The 6,670-nt window shown below is 40.1% G+C and overlaps 1 pseudogene; it reads left to right on the top strand.

Annotated features, from left to right (window-relative positions):
- The first annotated feature begins 4,627 nt into the window (after window positions 1-4,627).
- LOC127673415 (uncharacterized) lies at window positions 4,628-4,704 on the top strand (annotated as a pseudogene).
- Window positions 4,705-6,670: the final 1,966 nt, after the last annotated feature.

The following is a 6,670-nucleotide window of genomic DNA, read 5'->3' on the forward strand; positions in this document are numbered from 1 at the left end:
TAATTTCTGGGAATGCGAAATTTAGTTTTCATTAAGAATATAGCCTCTTCCCATACCTAAACATAGTAAAAGCAATATACAGCAAACCGGTAGCCAGCATCAAACTAAATGGGGAGAAACTTGAAGCAATCCCACTGAAATCAGGGACCAGACAAGGCTGCCCCCTTTCTCCTTATCTTTTCAATATTGTACTTCAGGTACTAGCTCGGGCAATTCGACAACATAAGGAAGTCAAAGGGATACAAATTGGAAAGGAAGAAATCAAACTTTCATTATTTGCAGACGACCTGATAGTCTACCTAAGTGACCCAAAAAACTCCACTAGAGAGCTCCTACAGCTGATAAACAACTTCAGCAAAGTGGCAGGTTATAAAATCAACACAAGCAAATCAGTGGCCTTCCTATACTCAAAGGATAAGCAGGCTGAGAAAGAAATTAGGGAAATGAACCCCTTCACAATAGCCACAAACAATATAAAGTATCTTGGGGTGACTCTTACCAAACATGTGAAAGATCTGTATGACAAGAACTTCAAGACTCTGAAGAAGGAAATGGAAGAAGACATCAAAAAATGGGAAAACCTCCCATGCTCATGGATCGGTAGAATCAATATAGTTAAAATGGCCATTTTGCCAAAAGCAATATACAGATTCAATGCAATACCCATCAAAATCCCAACTCAATTCTTCACAGAGTTAGAAGGAGCAATTATCAAATTCATCTGGAACAACAAAAAACCCAGGATAGCTAAAACTATTCTCAGCAACAAAAGAAAATCTGGGGGAATCAGTATCCCTGACCTCAAGCAATACTACAGAGCAATGGTGTTAAAAACTGCATGGTATTGGTAAAGTGACAGGCAGGAGGATCAATGGAACAGGATTGAAGATCCAGAAATGAACCCACACACCTATGGCCACTTGATCCTCGACAAAGAGGCTGAAAACATCCAATGGAAAAAAGATAGCCTTTTCAACAAATGGTGCTGGTTCAACTGGAGGGCAGCATGCAGAAGAATGCGAATTGATCCATTCTTATCTCCTTGTACTAAGCTCAAATCCAAATGGATCAAGGACCTCCACATAAAGCCAGACACTCTGAAGCTAATAGAAAAGAAACTGGGGAAGACCCTTGAGGACATCGGTACAGGGAGAAAGTTTCTGAACAGAACACTAATAGCATATGCTCTAAAATCAAGAATTGACAAATGGGACCTCATAAAATTACAAAGTTTCTGTAAGGCAAAGGACACCATCAAGAGGACAAATCGGCAACCAACAAATTGGGAAAAGATCTTCACCAATCCTACATCAGATAGAGGGCTAATATCCAATATATATAAAGAACTCAAGAAGTTAGACTCCAGAAAACCGAACAACCCTATTAAAAAATGGGGTACAGAGTTAAACAAAGAATTCTCACCTGAAGAACTTCGGATGGCGGAGAAGCATCTTAAAAAATGCTCAACTTCATTAGTCATTAGGGAAATGCAAATCAAAACAACCCTGAGATTTCATCTTACACCAGTCAGAATGGCTAAGATTAAAAATTCAGGAGACAGCAGGTGTTGGCGAGGATGTGGAGAAAGAGGAACACTCCTCCACTGCTGGTGGGGCTGCAAATTGGTGCAACCACTCTGGAAATCAGTCTGGCGGTTCCTCCAAAAACTGGGCACCTCACTTCCAGAAGATCCTGCTATACCACTCCTGGGCATATACCCAGAGGATTCCTCAACATGTAATAAGGATACATGCTCTACTATGTTCATAGCAGCCCTATTTATAATTGCCAGATGCTGGAAAGAACCCAGGTATCCCTCAACAGAAGAGTGGATGCAAAAAATGTGGTATATATACACAATGGAGTACTATTCAGCCATTAGAAACAACGAATTCATGAAATTCTTAGGCAAATGGATGGAGCTAGAGAGCATCATACTAAGTGAGGTAACCCAGACTCAAAAGGTGAGTCATGGTATGCACTCACTAATAAGTGGTTATTAACCTAGAAAACTGGAATACCCAAAACATAATCCACACATCAAATGAGGTACAAGGAGAAAGGAGGACTGGCCCCTGGTTTTGGAGAGACTCATTGAAACAGTATTCGGCAAAACCAGAACAGGGAAGTGGGAAGGGGTGGGAGGGAGGACAGGGAAAGAGAAGGGGACTTAAGGGACTTTCGGGGAGTGGGGGGCTAGAAAAGGGGAAATCATTTGAAATTTAAATAAATTATATCGAATAAAAAAGAAGACAGGTAGAACATTAAAAAAAAACAAAAAAAAAAAGAATATAGCCTCTTATAGATGAAAAATGTTCCAATGGATTATGACATATCAAAAAGTATACAGCAGCACAAACTGGTCTGGGTGGGTTTTAAAAACATGATGTCACAAACTTAAGTGAGTATGGATTTGGGAGTAGATATGGGAAGAATTGAAGGAAACTGAATATGATCAAAATATAATGTATGAAATATCAAAGCATTAATAAAATTGTGTCAAAACACATAAAACATGTGCCAAGCTGTCTAACTATGCAAATACAGATCATTTTTGGGATCACATTAACTGAAAACAAAGTGATGACTACAGACATTGATTATATGAAATGCACAAGACATAAAAACATAGTCCAGAATATTTTGAGGCAGATCCAAGAAAATGGTTTTAGAAGCAAATACAGGATATTAATCATAATAGTAAATAGAAATGCTTATATAAGATTCTCAATATTGTTCTTTTAGTATTAGTAATACTAATTTTAGTATTTAGTAGTTACTGAAGATGCATGTTATAATAACATTGAGGAAATATGAATGAATTTTCTCTGTGAGTCACAAGTTAGTCTGATAAGTAGTCCTTGCCAGAAAGGTCCAATTCCTAGTTCTCAATATGCAAGTTATACTGCCTGGTAAAAGTTTTATATTCAGCCGGGCGGTGGTGGCGCACACCTGTAATCCCAGCACTTTGGGAGGCATAGGCAGGCATATTTCTGAGTTTGAGGCCAGCCTGGTCAATAGAGTGAGTTCCAGGACAGCCAGGGCTATACAGAGAAACCCTGTCTCGAAAAAAACAAATCCAAAAAACCAAAAAAAAAAAAAGAAGAAAAAGTTTTATATTCAACAGATTTAACATCTTTTGTGAAACTTAAACAACAAAGATCTGCTAAGCAAAGAAGGTAATCAGTTTTGCACAGCTAATAATAAAGTACTGTTATATGTTTATATATATATAAATATATATATAATATATATTTATATATATATATATATATTAAATGTGCATTTTTTTAGGACATGAGAAAAAATTGCCAACCTTCCAGGAAAGCAATCCAACTAGTCTGTGTGAGGATGGTTAGCTTCTGCATAACTATTTACACACACACACACACAGACACACACACACACACACGCACGCGCACACACACACATGCACACACACACACACACACCACGTCTGCTTTCTGCCTCATCTCCTGGAGTGTCCAGGTGCATAACAAACAGAAAAGAATGAAGTAGAGCCAGGAACAACTAGGTCAGCAGGATCTTAGTCTGGCTACAGGTGAGTTGGGGGTACTTCTCCAAGAATTTATGTGTTACAGCAATTTTAGAAGAAATTCAGTGAAATAGCTTGTGCATATATTTACTCATGGTGAACAAGGGCTATATAAACTGTGGAAAGAAGGAAAGGGTTTTTCAAATGGATTTACAGGGGTTGAGGCTTAATGTACCATGGATGGAGAGGCATTCCAGGTGCTTTCTGGGAAGGATTTTATAAGTAGAAACAGAGTTGTAACCTTGATTTAACCAAGGACTATGTGATATTCCTCAGATAGTGTATGTGGATGTCAGACATATAAAAAAGAGAAAAAGCACCACTGGGAAACATAGTCCTCCACTTACGCAATGTTCACGGAGACAAGGTAGACAATGTCCTTAACAGAAGGGTTTTTCAGCATCTCTCCCTATTTTACTTTACAATGGAGAGGTCTCATCACAGGCTTTGAGAATCTTATAACCTGTATTTGAGGAGTCCAGGGTCTGACAGTGCACCATAACCTAGTTGCTGGTAATTCTGGCAATGGTATTAAGGAGAAATTGGATAAGGCATGGAGCAAGAATCAAAGTAAAAAACAGCTTAATCAGAGTGCTAATAAGGTGTAGGAGCCCAGATAACAAGGGTTTATGGAACCGATTTAATTACTACTTTGGTTGAAATCTCAAAAGCAAGTCTGTACAGAGTATTTTGAGGGTATTAACATTGGTCTCAAACAATATTTGATTCATTTCCATAAACACAACATTCTTTTTTCAATACTATGCAAGTCACTGCCATATTCACACAAGGGGTGAGATTTTATTGTAAATGCATCCCTAAAATAATCAGAGATTAATTGCAATGTCAAAGATATTGTACACTCTCATTCTACATTTCACAATTGTACAGAGAATAATATATTAGCACTGGATTAATGTACACCTCCCTACAAACAAATGTAGTAATAAAAGTATCAAAACTATTTTAATTTTCTAAAGTTTATTTTAAGAAATAAGTACTTATTATTGGGTACTTATATGTACTTTGTGTATATGTATGTCTATAAATATGCTTATGAAAGTTAAAAGATCTGCCCCTAGAATCATTGCAGGTGTGGCTGCTCTATAACATGTGCATCAGAAGGGGGCAAAGAGGAAAGACCTACAAACATCTGAATGATTAGAAAAATTCCTAGAAAAAAAAGAGAACTTGAGACAATCACCAACAAGTACCATGGGTCCTGGGTAGGGAGCGAGCCTGAGATGACCAGCAGTCTGCTGCCTTGCAGGCCTAAACAGGGACAGATCATGTGCCAGATGACCCATGCCAGGATCCATAAAGCATAAACAGGGTATAGCATCCTGAAATCACACCTGAGATGACCACAGACCCCCACCCAGAGACCCCCAGGTGCCACTAAAGGGGACAAGTGGTAGAGAAATAAAAAAGAAAAAGAAATATAAGGATGTGGGCACAATAAAAAGAGGCAGAATTGGAAACTAAAGGGTAGTGATGAATAGCCTGATGTGAGTAGCTAGTAATGCCACCTGGGACCATGGTAGGTTTCTGGCCTGTGCTGCTACCAGGGTCCATGTCTTGGTCTAAGGCTCTGCTGCATCAGGGATCTCTTATGACCAAAGACCAGATGGATCTCTGTGGTCTGGGCTGCCACTCTGAGATATGTTGATGTCTGAGGGCTGTGTAGAACTGGCCCCACCCATCACCTTGACATCATGGGTGAGCTGGCCTTGGGAGCATAAAAACAAGGGAGCTCTCCATGCCCCTCATCTGTTGTAGCACTCAGAAAATGCCCTACACCTAACCTGGACAGCACAGTAGAGCCGTCCTGAATGTGTGGGCTTCCAGTGATCCGGCCCCATGGGAGTTTGGGAGAGCCAGCACTGCCACTTATCTGAGGGATTGTGGCATCTGCAAGGGAGAGAGATCCTTCTGCTCCCTTTTACCTTCTTTGCCTGGAGTGGATGGAAACAGTGACTCCAATAAGGTCATGAAAGGAGGAGAACTGTCTCTGTCACTCACCTGTTGCAGCACTCAGAAGACCTTATACCTTGCCTGGGCAGCAGGATAAAGCTGACCCTGGTTGCAGGTGCTGTTGATGAGATGGTTCTGAGGTGATGAGAGCAGGAGATCCAGTGAGCTAACCAGCTCACATACCTTTCAATCCCAGATCCAGGACTTTGAATTGACCCACTTCAATACCTACCCCATTGATGAATGCCTGGGTTCATGAACAGGACAAAGCTATATATCCAGAGCTACAGGATCTCCATGACACAGGGCAACAATAGGATATCCAAGAGGTATCCCTGTGAGGTTCCAGTATTTATAGAGTAGCAGAAACCAGTAGATTCATACCAGACCAATGAGTCATTGCAATACACATTAGCAAGTAATGTGGGCAAAAGGGTATTGAAGTATAAACTTCTAGTTTCTTTGGAAAGTTCGTTATGTCAAATGATGTTTTCTGGGGCACACAGGTGAAATGATGTTTTGCTAAAGCATGTGAAAAGAATTTTTTCCTGAGGCAGACACAGGTGAAAGGATGTTTTGATATAGCAAGCACATGAAAGGAATTTCTTGGCCCAGTGGAATAGGAAATGCTCTCATCCAAGGAACAATCACTCTTTGGCTCCCACATTGTGGCCACCTGTGGCTCCGTCATTTCTTCTGTGAGTTCCTCACCATAATTAAGTTTGCCTGTGTGGACATTCACTCCAATGAGGTCCAAGTCTTTGAAACCTCATTGGTCTTGCTTCTCTCACTGATACTGATGTCCTATGGAAATATACCCAAGGTAGTTATAAGAATCAAGTCATTCCAGGCTTGGTGCAGAGCCTGGGCACATGTCAAGTTCACTTGATGGTGTAGCCCTCTTCTACAGGAGCATCAAAGCCATCTACATTCAGTCAAACTGTTCATATGCCACACAATGGGACGTTCATCTTTTTCTTCTATACTGTTATGACCCTATATTAAATTATTTCTTTTATCTTTTGAGATTATAATTTCATTGTTTGCCCCTCTAAACCCTCCCATATGCCCCTCCTTGTTCGGTGCTGCGGTAGTTTGAATATGCTTGGTCCATGGAGTGGAACTATTAGGAGGTTGGAG

Source organism: Apodemus sylvaticus, chromosome 22 (genome assembly GCF_947179515.1).
Source record: "Apodemus sylvaticus chromosome 22, mApoSyl1.1, whole genome shotgun sequence".
Classification (NCBI taxonomy): Eukaryota; Metazoa; Chordata; class Mammalia; order Rodentia; family Muridae; genus Apodemus; species Apodemus sylvaticus.